Source organism: Arachis ipaensis, chromosome B4 (assembly GCF_059453495.1).
Source record: "Arachis ipaensis isolate K30076 ecotype BB chromosome B4, ASM5945349v1, whole genome shotgun sequence".
Classification (NCBI taxonomy): Eukaryota; Viridiplantae; Streptophyta; class Magnoliopsida; order Fabales; family Fabaceae; genus Arachis; species Arachis ipaensis.
In genome coordinates, this window is record NC_142439.1 from 100,326,687 (window position 1) to 100,342,118 (window position 15,432).

The following is a 15,432-nucleotide window of genomic DNA, read 5'->3' on the forward strand; positions in this document are numbered from 1 at the left end:
TTCTTTGAAAAGTGTAAAAGTTCTCAAATAAATACTAGACTAATGACTAAGGATTACATAAAAAGGCTAAAACAGTCTTTTAGTGCGAAAATCTACTTCTGAGGCCCACTTGGTGAGTGTTTGGGCTGAGCTTGATTGAGATCCACATGCTAGGAGGCTCTTTAGGCATTGAACGCCTGCTTGGGGGTCCTTTGTGGGCGTTGGACGCTGGTTTCCTCCTTGTGGGCGTTGGACGCCAAAACAAGGCTGGAGGCTGGTGTTGAACGCCAGTTTTGGGCCTTCAATTTTGAAGCAAAGTATAGACTATTATACATTTCTGGAAAGCTCTGGATGTTAGCTTTCCATAGCCGTTCAAAACGCTCTATTTGGACTTCTGTAGCTTTAGAAATGCTCTTTCGAGTACAAGGAGGTCAGATCTTGACAACATCTACAGCACTTTATCTCTGAATCAGACTTTTGCTCCAGCTCCTCACTTTCAGCTAGCAAATACCTAAAATTGCATAAAAACACACAAACTCAAAGTAGAATAAAAAAATGTGAATTTTACACTAAAACCTATGAAAAATTAAAAAAACTTAAACAAAATATACTAAAAACTATATGAAAATGATGACAAAAAGCGTATAAAATATCCGCTCATCAGAACACCAATCTTAAACTGTTGCTTGTCCCCAAGGAAATAAAAACAAAGTAGGATAAAAAGAAGAGTAAGATATAATAAACATAAGAGTTTTCAATTAAGCTCTGTTTCAATTAGATGAGCGGGACTTAATAGCTTTTTGCTTCTAAATAGTTTTGGCATCTCACTATCCATTGAAACTCAGAAGTGTTGGTCTCTTTAGGAACTTAGAATCCAGATGATATTATTGACTCTCCTAGTTTAGTTCTTTTTTATTCTTGAACACAGATTTTAAAAGTCTTGGCCGTGGCCCCAAGCACTTTGTTTTCTAGTATTACCACCGGATACATAAATGCCACAGACACTTAACTGGGTGAACTCTTTCGGATTGTGATTCAGCTTTACTAGAATCCCCAGATAGAGGTGTCCAGAGTTCTTAAGTGCACTCTTTTTGCTTTGGATCACGACTTTAACTGCTCAGTCTCAAGCTTTTTACTTGACACCTTCACACCACAAGCATATAGTTAGGGACACTTTTCAATTGAAGTGCTAAGGCCAAGATTTTACTCCTTTTAGGCCCTCCTAACCATTGATACTCAAAGTCTTGGATCCTTTTACCCTTGCCTTTTGGTTTAAAGAGCTATTGACTTTTTCTGCTTTTTATTTCTCATTTTTTTTCGCAAGCGCATATATATATATATATTGCTTTTTTGCTGCTTTTTCTTGCTTCAAGAATCAATTTTTGGATTTTTAAGATTACCAATAATACTTCACTTTTATCATCATTCTTTCAAGAGCCAACTTTCTTAATTTCAATTTCAAATATGCACTGTTCATTCATACATTCAGAAAACAAAAGCAATGCCACCACATCAAAATAATTGAACTATTTTTAAGATTAAACTTGAAATTCATGTATCTCTCAATTCTTTTCAAATAAAATTTTCTTTTAAGTAAGGTGAGAGATATATGGAACATTTTATAGCTTTAAGACATAGATGGAAATGATCATGCAACAAGAACACGAGAATAGACAATAAAACATAACAGAAAACAGAAAAATAACGTAAGAAAAAGGGGATTAAGAGAATGAATTCACCTTAGTCATGGTGGCTACTCCTCTTCCTTGAGGATCCAATGTAGTGCTTGATCTCTTCAATGTCACGCCCTTGTCTTTGTTGTTCTTCCCTCATAACCCTTTGATCTTTTCTTATTTCATTGAGGATGGTGGAATGCTATTGATGCTCCAACCTTAATTGTTCCATATTAGTGTTCAATTCTCCAAGAGAATTATGTAATTGGTCCTAATAGCCTTGAGGAGGAAATTACATCCCTTGAGGTATCCCAGGGATTTCTTGCTGAGGCGGTTGCACAAGCTCATGTGCATGCTCTCTAGTTTGCTCCAACCTCTTCTTAGTGATGGGCTTGTCCTCCTTAATGAAGATGTCTCCCTCTATGACAATTCCAGCTGAATTGTATAGGTGACAAATGAGGTAAGAAAAAGCTAACCTTGCTTTGGTGGAAGGCTTTTCAGCTATCTTGTACAATTCTTGAGGTATCACCTCATGCACTTCCACCTCACTCCTAATCATGATGCAATGAATCATAATGGCTCTATCGATGGTCACTTCTGACCAATTGCTAGTAGGAATGATAGAGCATTAGATGAATTCCAACCATCCTCTAGCTACGAGCTTGAGGTCAAGCCTTCTTAGTTGAGTAGGCTTGCCTTGGGAATCCTTTTTCTACTATGCTCCTTCCACATAGATGTCTGAGAGCACTTGATCCAATCTCTGATCAAAGTTGACTCTTCTAGTGTAAGGATGTGGGTCTCCTTGCATCAAAGGCAAGTTGAATGCCAACCTCACACTTTCCGGGCTAAAATCTAATATTCTCCCTCGGATCATAGTGCTGCAATTCTTAGGATGAAGGTTCACACTAATGTTATAGTTTTTTGTGACCCACGCATTAGCATAGAACTCTTGCACCATTAAGATCCCAACCTCTTGGATGGAATTGGTTAGGACTTCCCAACCTCTTCTCTGGATCTCTCTTCGAATTTTTGGGTACTCATTCTTCTTAAACCTAAAAGGGATGGTGCATGAATCCCCATACTTTGTACAACTGAACCAGCAAGTGCACTGGGTTATCCAAGTAATACCTGAGTGAGTCAGGGTCGATCCCACGAGGATTGTGGTTTGAAGCAAGCTATGGTTATCTTGTAGGTCTTAGTCAGGCGGATAGAAGAGTTGTTGGATTTGTTTAAATGCAGCTTGATTGTTTAAAAGTAAATAAAAAAAAAGGGTAATCAGCACTCAAAAGTAGTGTAAACTATGATAAGAAGGTGGTTAAGGATTAGAGATGCTTTGTCCTTCTGGATTAACTCTGGTATTACTATCTTCTTCAATTATGAAAGATTTCTTCTATGGCAAGCTGTATGTGATTGTTGCTAGTTTGAGCAGCCGCCAATACTCCTCTAGATCTGAACCCGAGGGTTTGTGTAGATCTATTCTGATTGAGGGTGAAGCTCCTGCAGTTCATTCTCCATAGTGATCCTACTCAAAATGCCACAAACAAGGTCAAATCTTCCGAATCAGAGGATTTTGTGCCTTTGGTTCTAGCCTCTACCACAGAGACCCTAATCTCCCCATACCTCAGCTGAACTGGTGTCTCCAAAAGTTTCCAACGAAGTTATGGATTAGCAGTCTAAGAGATGTATAATCAAGCTGGTGGTTCATCATTGTCCGATGAAAGACGCACTCTGAACCCATATAGAATGTGATAACCTTGTGCCAGTTCAATGCATTCATATTGATGAAGAAAGAAGATACATCTTAGAATAGGGAATCAAACACAGATTAAAAAGAAACAGTAATACTTTTATTAATCCATAAAACTCAGCAGGGCTCCTCCCCTCAACCTAGGAGGTTTAGAAACTCATACTGATAGAAAATACAATGTGAAAAACAAAATTATGGTAAAGGATTGGCGAAGATCCTCAACAAAGAGTGATCTTCTACTTTATATACTAAACTAATGACTAGTAAGGGTAAAACAGTGTTTTTAGTGCTAAAATCCACTTCTGTGGCCCACTTGGTGAGTGTTTGGGCTGAGCTTTGATGAGATCCACATGCTAGGAGACCTCTAAGGCGTTGAACGCTGGCTAGGGGGTCCTCTTTGGGCGTTTGGATGCTGGTTTCTTCTCTTTGGGCGCTGGACGCCTGAAAGGAGGCAGGAGGCTGGCGTTGGACGCTAGTTTTGAGCCTTTTAATCTGAAGCAAAGTATGGACTATTATATATTTCTGGAACGCGCTGGAAGTCAGATTTACATAGCCGTTGAGAACATACCTGAAATTGTACAAAAATAGACAAACTCAAAGTAGAATCCAAAAATTTTAATTTAACACTAAAACCTATGAAAATATGATAAAAACTAAATAAATCATGCTAAAAACTATATGAAAATGATGCCAAAAAGTGTATAAAATATTCGTTCATCAAGAGACCTTAGGGATCACCTTCTTCTCTGCCAAGTGGTCTTGGTGGGCTTTGGTGATGGATCTCTCCATCTCCCAAGATTCGGAAGTGACGGCTATGACCTTTCCTTTCCTCTTTCTAGAGGGTTCTCCAACCTCAGATGCCATAAGTGGTAATGGAAAGCAAAAAGCAACACTTTTTCCACACCTAACTTAAAAGCTTTGCTCATCCTTGAGCAAAAATCAATAAAAGAGAAGAATAGAGTAGAAGAAGAAGAAAACATAGATGGAGATGGAGGGAGAGAAAAAATTTGGCTAAGGGGACTTTATAGTGTATGAATTGTGTGTATGAAGGGTTAATAAGAGGGGGTATTTATAGGAGTGGGCTAGGTTAGGGTTCGGTCATGGGTGGGGTAAATGGGGGAGAAATTTGATTTTAAAGTGGGTGGGGGTTGGTGAGAGTTATGATGGTTTTGGGGAAGTGATATGGATGTGATTGGGCTAGGATTTATAGGGAAGAGTGTATGGGAAAGTGTGAAAAAGAAGAGGGAAGAAGTGGGGTAGGTAAAGATGTTGTGGGATCCACTGATCCTGAGAAGCTAGGGAATTCAGATTCCATGTCCTTCGTCATGGGCGTTGAACGCCCAGCACTATGCTCTTGGCTGGCGTTCAACGGCAGCAAGACTGCCGATTTGGGAATTGAACGCCCAGCCAGTGCTCTTTAGCTGGCGTTCAACGCTAGCAAGACACTCTATCCAGAGTTGTCTGTTTTTATTGCTAAACCTTTTTGTCTCTGTTCTAACTGCTTCACATGATCATGTTGAGAGACATGTCTGGCTTAGCTATATGTCGGGTTTGGCTGTATAACTGACAGATGAGCTCAGTGGCCAGTAGGATAGGCATGCATCATTTGCGCCTATGTGACATTGTTTGGGTGTGCATATTGCACTTGGTTTGCCTATGTGAATAATTCTATTTAACAACTAATTGTTATACTCGATGTAAATTCTCTTGATTGTGTTTGAACTGCATTACTTGTGATTATGACTGTTGGTTTGGATTATGGTGGTTGGAGTGTGATTTGATTTTATGTTGGAACGAAGGCTGTGATATGATATTATTTTGGGTTGGAGGACGTGATTTGGTTATATTTAGGCCGAAGGCTGTGATTGGATGAATCGTTGGTAAGTTTGATAAAACTACTCATTTGGTACATGTAGTGAAAGGTTATGAGATATTGTGTTTAATTGAAGTTTTTATAAATTCAAAATATGAATTAGGATTTTGGGTAATTAACTAATGATTTTTGAAAAGGTTTGGGTTTTTGGATGACTAACAGTCAGTTTTCAAAAGATTCATAGGACGAGCGATGATCACTACAATCAAAAAACAATTTTCTTCATACGTATCCTCTTATGACAATTCTTAAAAAACCCTCTACTAAGAATCAGTGAGAACGATGTTCTCACCCTCCTATACATTTTCCTTTTCAGGATGGTCGAAGAGTTTAAGGAGTTTCTTTCGAGCATCTGATTGTATTTTATATTATTGTATATACAGTTATAGTTTTTCCTCACCTTTATTATTATATTTGTAAGAGGGATAAGAATTGTAATGATATGTATGTATGTATATTTGTAAGTTACATGTATAAGAAGTTTTGTATATATATAAGGATTGTGATTTGAAATGGATTATATATGCATGTTTGATTGAAATAAAAAGTATTTTCGATTTTTCAAAGAAAATAGCGATACCATTTCGAGTTAAGGCTCATATCTTATTATTAAATATATGGAATTCATCGTAATATTCTCGCTATTAGAGTGGCGCAGCCGAAAGCGTGACACTCTGATAGTGAGGGTGTTACAATTTGCTTAATAGTATTTTTAGGAATTTTAATTTTGATCTAATCTAATAAAGATCAAATTTGATTTAAATTAGTTATCTTATCTTTAAGATTTTAAATTTAAATCAAATATGATCTAATCTAATAAGATCAAATTTGATTTAAATTAGTTATCTTTTAGCTAGTTTGTTAGGGGCCTATTTAAACACCTTCGGTGAGATAGTTTACACAACTTTTGATGAATAAAATTTCCATTTGCTTTATGCACAATTTATTGTGTAATTAAGTGAGGTGAGTGATTTGCTTCGCTTGTTGCATGAAGAAGATTGAAGGATCCAACACTAAGGTAATTTTGTGTGTTAGTCTCTTTCAATTTTTGCCCCTCTAATCTAGGTTGCCAAAGGACAGGTTCTTTTAAGATTTAGTAGGGAAAATGCTTCCAGTGACCTAGGTTGCTAAGAATAGATTTCTTAGAGGTCTAGTAGAAAAATCCCTTATCTATCTTTTTATGTTTCCGCTGTGCCTTTTTGTGTCTCCTTTTCTTATCATGTGGTATCAGTTACAGGTCGTAGGTAAATTTTTATTTATCTACACGTTCTAGGATTTTCGCTTAGCCTCTTTATTTTTCTCTTCAATTTCTATAAATTTACCTCAGTGTCCAAAAAAAAATAAAAAAATAATAACGAAAATTCTAATTTAGTTTTTGTTTCTACAATTATTATATCTTAAAGTTAGCGTCTGCAAAAAAAAAAGGATCGTCCAAAAAAAAAAAGAAGTCCAAAAAAAAATGAATATTCATCTTTAAATTTTTGTTTCTGCGATTATAGTATCTTCAAGTCAGCATCTACAAAAAAAGGTTCTAAATTTTTCAACTTTGTTTTAGCTTTCCATAATATACTTTGGATTCTAATTAGGATTCAAATCTTTTAGTTTCTATCATCTTGGTATCACTTATTATTTTTCTTTTTCTATCATTCAGATTATTTTAGTTTAGTGTCTCAATTCCTCATTTTTTGAAGTGCAACTTTTTATAGCAATCCATGAGTGGAAAAAGACAAAAGTGGTGAGCTCAACAGTGGGTAAAAGCACATATTGAGTGTAAACACGAGTGTCCTAATTCGAGTGATACACGCGAGAAGAGTGCTGTGAGGTCTTTTTTTTCATAGGTTCTTCAGTGATGGTTGACAACGAAGGGAACCATGATCTACAATTGACTTTATGCATCGACGCAATCGCTAGCGTCCTTGCAAGGATTAAACAACGTCTTGATAACATGGATTTTCAAATCAATTCTTTATCCCCTAGTCGAAGAACGCGGTCTCGGGAATCTGTTCATAACTATTCTGAGGAGTCTGAGAAGGAGACTTTGCCTAGTTCCTGGCGTCATAGATCACGAGAAGATATTGATAGTAATATCAATGCTATCAAAATGCGCATCCAGAATTTAAAGGCAAAAGTGACCTTGAGGCTTACCTAAATTGGGAACGGAAGGTGGAGCTCCTATTTTAGTATCATAACTACTCTGAGATAAAAAAAGGTAAGACTAGCGATTGTAAAATTCTCGAATTATGCCCTTGTCTAGTGGGCCAAGCTGGACAAAAAGAGAAGACAGAATAGAAAACTACCAATTCAGTCTTGGCAGAAGATGACAAAAATCATGAGAAATCAGTTTGTGCCATCATCATACCACAATGAGTTTCTTAAAAAGGTTCGTAAGTTGAAACAAGGTTCCAAATCAAAGTACCAGAAGGAGTTAATGTATTTAGGGACCAAGACTAATGTTGAAAAGTGTCCTAAAGTTCTTTGAGGCACTTTCTTATTGGACTTAATAAAGACATTACAGATAATGTCACACTTTACCATGGAGGATTTAGTCAATGTTGCCATTGAGTTGGAGCACATGAAGAAGAATATTATAAATCAACATATATAAGAAGAAGAGTTTTTCTAAGCCTATCTCTCATGCTTCTTCAAAGCTAGTGATAAAAGAACATGTTAAGTATGATGTAGAGGAAGATGTGTACTTGGAGGATCCAAAAGTGCAAAATTTGTGAGTAATTTGACAAACATGAGAGAAAAGAAAATGAGAAAGAGAGTGAGTGTTTGAGTAAAAAAAATTAATATTTAATTGAAAGCAAGGGTTTTGAGAGAAAAGACGAGAATATTGAGTGAAAGGAGTCAATGAGTGAAAAAGAAATCGAGAGCCATAAACATAGTTGTGAGATGTAGAAATTTTTAGTTTAGACAAGAGTGCATTAGTATCATTGAATTCTACAAAATCATTAATTTCTCATATATCTAATCATGAAATTCCTAATGTTTATATGTCAACTTTTCAAGATTTCGCAGATTCACTAGTCAATTATGGAGGCATTAATATGGATAGAAAAAAAGAAAGACAATTAATTCCACACTTTAGACAAGTTAATGAGAACATGATTGCTAATGAATTGTCCATAAGGTATGATTTAATCACAACTCTTACTCCTAGATTCTTAGTATTTAATTATATATATGAAGAATCTTTGGCAACTAAATCTGATTTTTGTTCTATATCTGTTGCTTGTGAAATAAAAAGAATCTCAGATATGTTATCTATATGCTTTTGTTAGCCTTATGGACATAGGAGTATAGATAGAATTTATTATAAGTTTATTGCATGTAATAAAGTTAAATCTCAAGCATTCTTGATTATGTTGTGCATTCTTTTGTTTATTCCTACTCATATGTGGATTGATATTTCTATGAATCTTTTAACTTGGTTTGCATAGGGTTAGAAAACATACATATATCATTAATTCTTTAGTGGATAGATTTAATATGTTGATATTTTTAATTGCAAATTAAAATATTAAAGATTCCACATACATTAGTGAGTTGTTTCCCAAAGAGTTTGTTTATGTGCTAATTTATGCTAGTTGTTTGGATGAGCATATCTTGCATGTTATGCCTGTTTTGGATAATTTTATGCAGACATTGAGTGTCCTCATAACTCTGCTATTTATAACTCTGTTGGTTGTTATCCTTGTGAATCTCTGAATGTTTTTCATTCTTTGATTATTTTGAAATTATTATTTTTGCCTTTGAGTGATGGTGCTACTTTAGATGATGAAAGTAGGGTTGAAAAGATTGAACTTTCACACATGAGGGACATAGTCACAATTTAGTGGGTAGAGAAAAGCCATAAACCATGGTATTTGAACCCAGAGATTGGGTTTGGATTTCTTGGAGAGAAGCGGATCTTTTAATTCAGAAAAAAATAAAACTTGTTGCTAGAGAAGATGGCCCATTCCAAGTGTTGGGGATTATCAAGGACAATTTCAGGAAGAATAATTTTCTTGGTAGGTATGATAGTCCAATTGTATTTAGTATCTCTAATTTTTCCCTTTTTGATATATATAGATTCAAGGACGAATCTTTTTGAAGAGGGAGAGGATAATACGTGTTCAGGAGAATATTTTGGTCATTTTAGAGACAAAGGGCATTTTCAACCAAGCTGTATTAGTTAGATACCTAAATACACATAAGTGTCTTGCTTTTTCTTTTTCATCCCTCTTCTCCTTCTTTTACTTCTCATTAAAAATTTGTACAATTCAAGATGATTTCTATAATTTTGAAATAAAATTTTTGTATATTTACTGTATTATTTTTTATTATATCTTTGTATAATTTAACTTAAAAAGTAATTTGTTTGAATGAAATTTATTATTTTTTAAGAGAAATATATGAAGACACATAAATTATTTTATGTCAATAATAAAACAAAAAAAGAAGAAAAAAAAAGATAAAAAAAATTAAAAAATTTAAACTATTCAAAATAACTTTTTGTGTTATGCAACGAAATTTTTGTGATTTTCTTTCTTGTTACAACAAACAATTATACAATTCAAAATAAATTCTATATTTTATAACTGAAATTCTTGTATTTTTCAAACAAAAATTGTACTTTTATATTTTATTTCCTTTTCTTGTTTCATGTTTACTGGCACTTTCTATATGTTAATATTTAATAGGTTTATTTTTTCACATGCTTTGAGATATCATTCACTTGTTATTTTTCATAATTAACTTTAAGAATACATTTTGGATAATTTTAGTTTTTTTCTTACTTAATATTATTTATACTTTTTAATAAAAATATAAAATTTTAAAATTAAATTGAGTTTGCTTTCCTGTACATATTATAATTTTTTAAAAAATATTAGTATTTAAAACCTTTTCTATTTCATAAATATGATTTGAAATAAATTAATTTAGCACGACTCTATTATTGTATACATAATGACTTGAGAATTTTATTAAAAATAATAATATGTGTAATTTTAATATTTAATAATATTCATCAATCATTACTATCAATGTTAAAAAATACACATATATAAAGAATTACAGTTATGCCAAGTGGAGCTTCCTTGCATGATTGGGTTGTATTATTCATAGCCTCATGAAGAGCGGATAATTTATATGTTTTTTGGCATTGTTTTTACATAGTTTTTAGTATGATTTAATTAGTTTTTAATATATTCTTATTAGTTTTTAAATAAAAATCACATTTCTGGATTTCACTCTGAGTTTGTGTATTTTTCTGTGATTTCAGATAATTTCTGACTGAAATTGAGGGACTTGAGCAAAAATCAGATTCAGAGGCTGAAGAAGGACTGCAGATGCTGTTGGATTCTGACCTCCCTGCACTCAAAGTAGATTTTCTGGAGCTACAGGAGTTCAAATGGCACGCTCTCAATTGCGTTGGAAAGTAGACATCCAGGGCTTTCCAGCAATATATAATAGTCCATACTTTGCACGAGTTTAGATGACGCAAACAGGCGTTCAACGCCAGCTCTCTGCCCTATTCTGGAGTTAAACGCCAGAAACAAGTTGCAAAGCAGAGTTAAACGCCAGAAACAGGTAACAAACTGGCGTTAAACTCCAAGGAAGACCTCTACACGTGAAAGCTTCAATGCTCAGCCCAAGCACACACCAAGTGGGCCCGAAAGTGGATTTCTGCATCATTTACTTATCTTTGTAAACCCTAGTAACTAGTTTAGTATAAATAGGACTTTTTACCATTGTATTTACATCTTTTGATCATGTTTTGATGATTGAACCCTCTTTAGGAGGCTGGCTATTCGGCCATGCCTAGACCATTATCACTTATGTATTTTCAACGGTAGAGTTTCTACACACCATAGATTAAGGTGTGGAGCTCTACTGTTCCTCATGAATTAATGCAAAGTACTACTGTTTTTTTATTCAATTCAAGCCTATTTCTTCTCTAAGATATTCATTTGCACACAAGAACATGATGAATGTGATAATTATGTGACGCTCATCATCATTCTTACTTATGAACGCGAGCCTGACAAACACTTCCGTTCTACATGCAAACAAGCTTGAATGTGTATCTCTTAGCCTTCTGATCGTGAGATCAGAGTCTTCATGGTATAGGCTAGAACTATTGGCGGCCATTCTTGAGGTCCGGAAAGTCTAAACCTTGTCTGTGGTATTCCGAGTAGGATCCGGGAAGGGATGGCTGTGACGAGCTTCAAACTCGCGAGTGCTGGGCGTAGTGAATAGCCGTGCGGTGACAGCGCATCTTGGACCATTTTCACTGAGAGGATGAGAAGTAGCCATTGACAACGGTGATGCCCTACACAAAGCTTGCCATAGAAAGGAGTGGGAATGATTGGATGAAGACAGCAGGAAAGCAGAGGTTCAGGAGGAACAAAAGCATTTCTATACGCTTATCTGAAATTTTCACCAATGAATTACATAAGTATCTCTATCCCATTTTACGTTTTATTTATCTTTTAATTATTAAAACTCTATGACCAATTGAATCCACCTGATTGAGATTTACAAGGTGACCATAGCTTGCTTCAAGCCGACAATCTCCGTGGGATCGACCCTTACTCACATAAGGTTTATTACTTGGACGACCCAGTGCACTTGCTGGTTAGTTGTACAAAGTTGTGACAAAGTGTGTGAATTACGTTCTGAGCACCAAGTTTTTGGCACCGCTGTTAAGGATCACAATTTCGTGCACCAAGTTTTTGGCGCCGTTGCCGGGGATTGTTCGAGTTTGGACAACTGACGGTTCATCTTGTTGCTCAGATTAGGTAATTTTATTTTAATTTTAAGTTTTTTTATTTCTTATTTTTGAAAAATACAAAAAAAATTTTTTTTCTTCTTTCTCATTCTTCTCAAAATAATTTTTGAAAAGACCAAAAAAATTCTTATAAAATCATAAAAACCAAAAAAATTTTATGTTTCTTGTTTGAGTCTAGTGTCAATTTGTAAGTCTGATGTCAATTGCATCTTTTTAATTCTTCTTAAAATTTTCGAAAATTTATGTATGTGTTCTTCATGATCTTCAAGTTGTTCTTGATAATTTTCTTTGTTTGATCTTTAATTTTTCTTGTTTTGTGTCTTTTTTTGTTTTTCATATGTATTTTCAATTTGTTAGTGTCTAAAGTTTGAAAATTTCTAAGTTTGGTGTCTTGCATATTTTTCTTTTCTTAAAAATTTTCAAAAATAAGTCTTGATGTTCATCTTGATCTTTAAAGTGTTCTTGGTGTTCATCTTGACATTCAAAGTGTTCTTGCATGCATTAGTTGTTTTGATTCATAATTTCTATGTTTTGAGTCTTTTTGATGTTTTTCTCTTTCATCATTAAAAATTCAAAAATAAAAAATATATCTTTCCTTGTTTTACTCATAAATTTCAATTTCAAAATTCTATCTTTTCAAATCTTTTTCAAAAATCAAATCTTTTTCATTTATTTTTATATATTTTCGAATTTTTTTTTAAAATTTGATTTTCAAAATCTTTTTCCTATTCTTACTTCATATTTTCGAAAATCTCACTAACATTTAATTTTTAGATTCAAAAATTTCAAGTTGTTACTTGCCTATTAAGAAAGGTTCAATCTTTAAATTTTAAAATCATATCTTTTTGTTCCTTGTTAGTCAAGTAATCAACTTTAATTTTCAAAATCATATCTTTTTAATTTTCAATCATATCTTTTTTATTGCTAATTTCAAAATCTTTTTCAAAATCAAATCTTTTTAATTTCTTCTTCAATCATATCTTTTCAATCATATTTTTTTTTAAATAAATTGCAATCATATCTTCTCAATCAAATCTTTTTCAAAATAATTTCAATCATTTCAATCATATCTTTTTCAAAAATCAATTTTCAAAATTTTTTCTAACTTCCTATCTTTTCAAATTTGATTTTCAAATCTTTTTCTCAATTAACTACCTGACTTTCTGTTTGATTTTAAAAATTTTCTATTTCAATCATATCTTTTTCAAAACCACCTAACTAATTTTCTCTCTCTAATTTTCGAAAACTCCTTCCCCCTTTTTCAAAATTTTTTAATTAACTAATTGTTTTAAATTTTAATCTAATTTTATTTTTATTTTTTTATTTTTGAATTCTAATTAATATTTAAAATAAAAACAAAAATATTTTTATTTTAATTAATTTTCGAATCTTTCTCTTCTCCTTCTTCTATTCTCCTTTTTTTCTACTCACATAAAGGAATCTCTATACTGTGACATAGAGGATTCCATATTTTCTTTTCTGTTCTCTTCTTTTTCATATGTGCAGGAACAAGGATAAAAATATTCTTGTTGAAGCTGACCCTGAACCTGAAAGGACTCTGAAGAGGAAGCTAAGGGAAGCTAAAGCACAACTCTCTGGAGAAAACCTGACAGAAATTGTCGAAAAAGAAGGAGACATGACTGAAAATAATAACAATGGTGGAGATGCAAGGAAGATGCTTGGTGACTTTATTGCACCATCTTCCAACTTCTATGGAAGAAGCATCTCACTTCCTGCGATTGGAGAAAACAATTTTGAGGTAAAGCCTCAATTAGTTTCTCTGATGCAACAGAATTGCAAGTTTCATGGACTTCCATCAGAAGATCCTTTTCAGTTCTTAACTGAATTCTTGCAAATCTGTGATACTGTTAAGACCAATGGGGTTGATCCCGAGGTCTACAGGCTCATGCTTTTCCCATTTGCTGTAAGAGACAGAGCTAGAATATGGTTGGACTCTCAACCTAAAGATAGCCTGAACTCCTGGGATAAGCTGGTCACGGCTTTCTTAGCCAAGTTCTTTCCTCCTCAAAAGCTTAGCAAGCTTAGAGTGGATGTTCAAACCTTCAAATAGAAAGAAGGTGAATCCCTCTATGAAGCTTGGGAGAGATACAAGGAACTGACCAAAAAGTGTCCTTCTGACATGCTTTCAGAATGGACCATCCTGGATATATTCTATGATGGTCTGTCTGAATTATCTAAGATGTCATTGGACCATTCTTCAGGTGGATCCATTCACCTAAAGAAAACGCCTGCAGAAGCTCAGAAACTCATTGACATGGTTGCAAATAACCAGTTCATGTACACTTCTGAAAGGAATCTTGTGAGTAATGGGACGCCTCAGAGGAAGGGAGTTCTTGAAATTGATACTCTGAATGCCATATTGGCTCAGAATAAAATATTAACTCAGCAAGTCAATATGATTTCTCAAAGTCTGAATGGATTGCAAGCTGCATCCAATAGTACTCAAGAGGCATCTTCTGAAGAAGAAGCTTATGATCCTGAGAACCCTGCAATAGCAGAGGTGAATTACATGGGGGAACCCTATGGAAATACCTATAATCCCTCATGGAGAAATCATCCAAATTTCTCATGGAAGGATCAACAAAAGCCTCAACCAGGCTTTAATAATGGTGGAAGAAACATGTTTAGCAATAGCAAGCCTTTTCCATCATCCACTCAGCAACAGACAGAGAATTCTGAGCAGAATCCATCTAGCTTAGCAAATATAGTCTCTGATCTATATAAGGCCACTCGAAGTTACATGAATGAAACAAGGTCCTGCATTAGAAATTTGGAGGCACAAGTGGGCCAGCTGAGTAAAAAGGTCACTGAAACTCATCCTAGTACTCTCCCAAGCAATACAGAAGAAAATCCAAAAAGAGAGTGCAAGACCATTGATTTGACCATCATGGTCGAACCTACAAGGGAGGAAGGGGACGTGGATCCTAGTGAGGAAGACCTCCTGGGACGTTCAGTGACCAATAAGGAGTTTCCCTTTGAGGAGCCAAAGGAATCTGAGGCTCATCTAGAGACCATAGAGATTCCATTGAACCTCCTTTTACCATTCATGAGCTCTGATGACTATTCATCTTCTGAAGAAGATGAAGACATTGCTGAAGAGCAAGTTGCTCAGTATTTAGGAGCAATCATGAAGCTGAATGCCAAATTATTTGGTAATGAGACTTGGGAGGATGAACCTCCATTGCTCATAAAGGAACTAAATGCCTTGGTTCAGCAAACTCTACCTCAAAAGAAACAGGATCCTGGTAAATTCCTAATTCCCTGTAACATAGGCACCATGACCTTTGAGAAGGCTCTGTGTGACCTGGGGTCAGGAATAAACTTAATGCCACTCTCTGTAATGGAGAAACTTGGGATCTTT

General features: G+C 34.5%; 1 non-coding gene across 1 annotated transcript; it reads right to left on the minus strand.

The window, feature by feature from the left end:
* Positions 1–14,088: 14,088 nt before the first annotated feature.
* LOC148568565 (small nucleolar RNA R71) lies at positions 14,089–14,196 on the minus strand. Its single transcript, XR_015882937.1, has one exon. It is a non-coding gene; the product is annotated as a small nucleolar RNA R71 (small nucleolar RNA).
* Between the last annotated feature and the right edge of the window lie 1,236 nt (positions 14,197–15,432).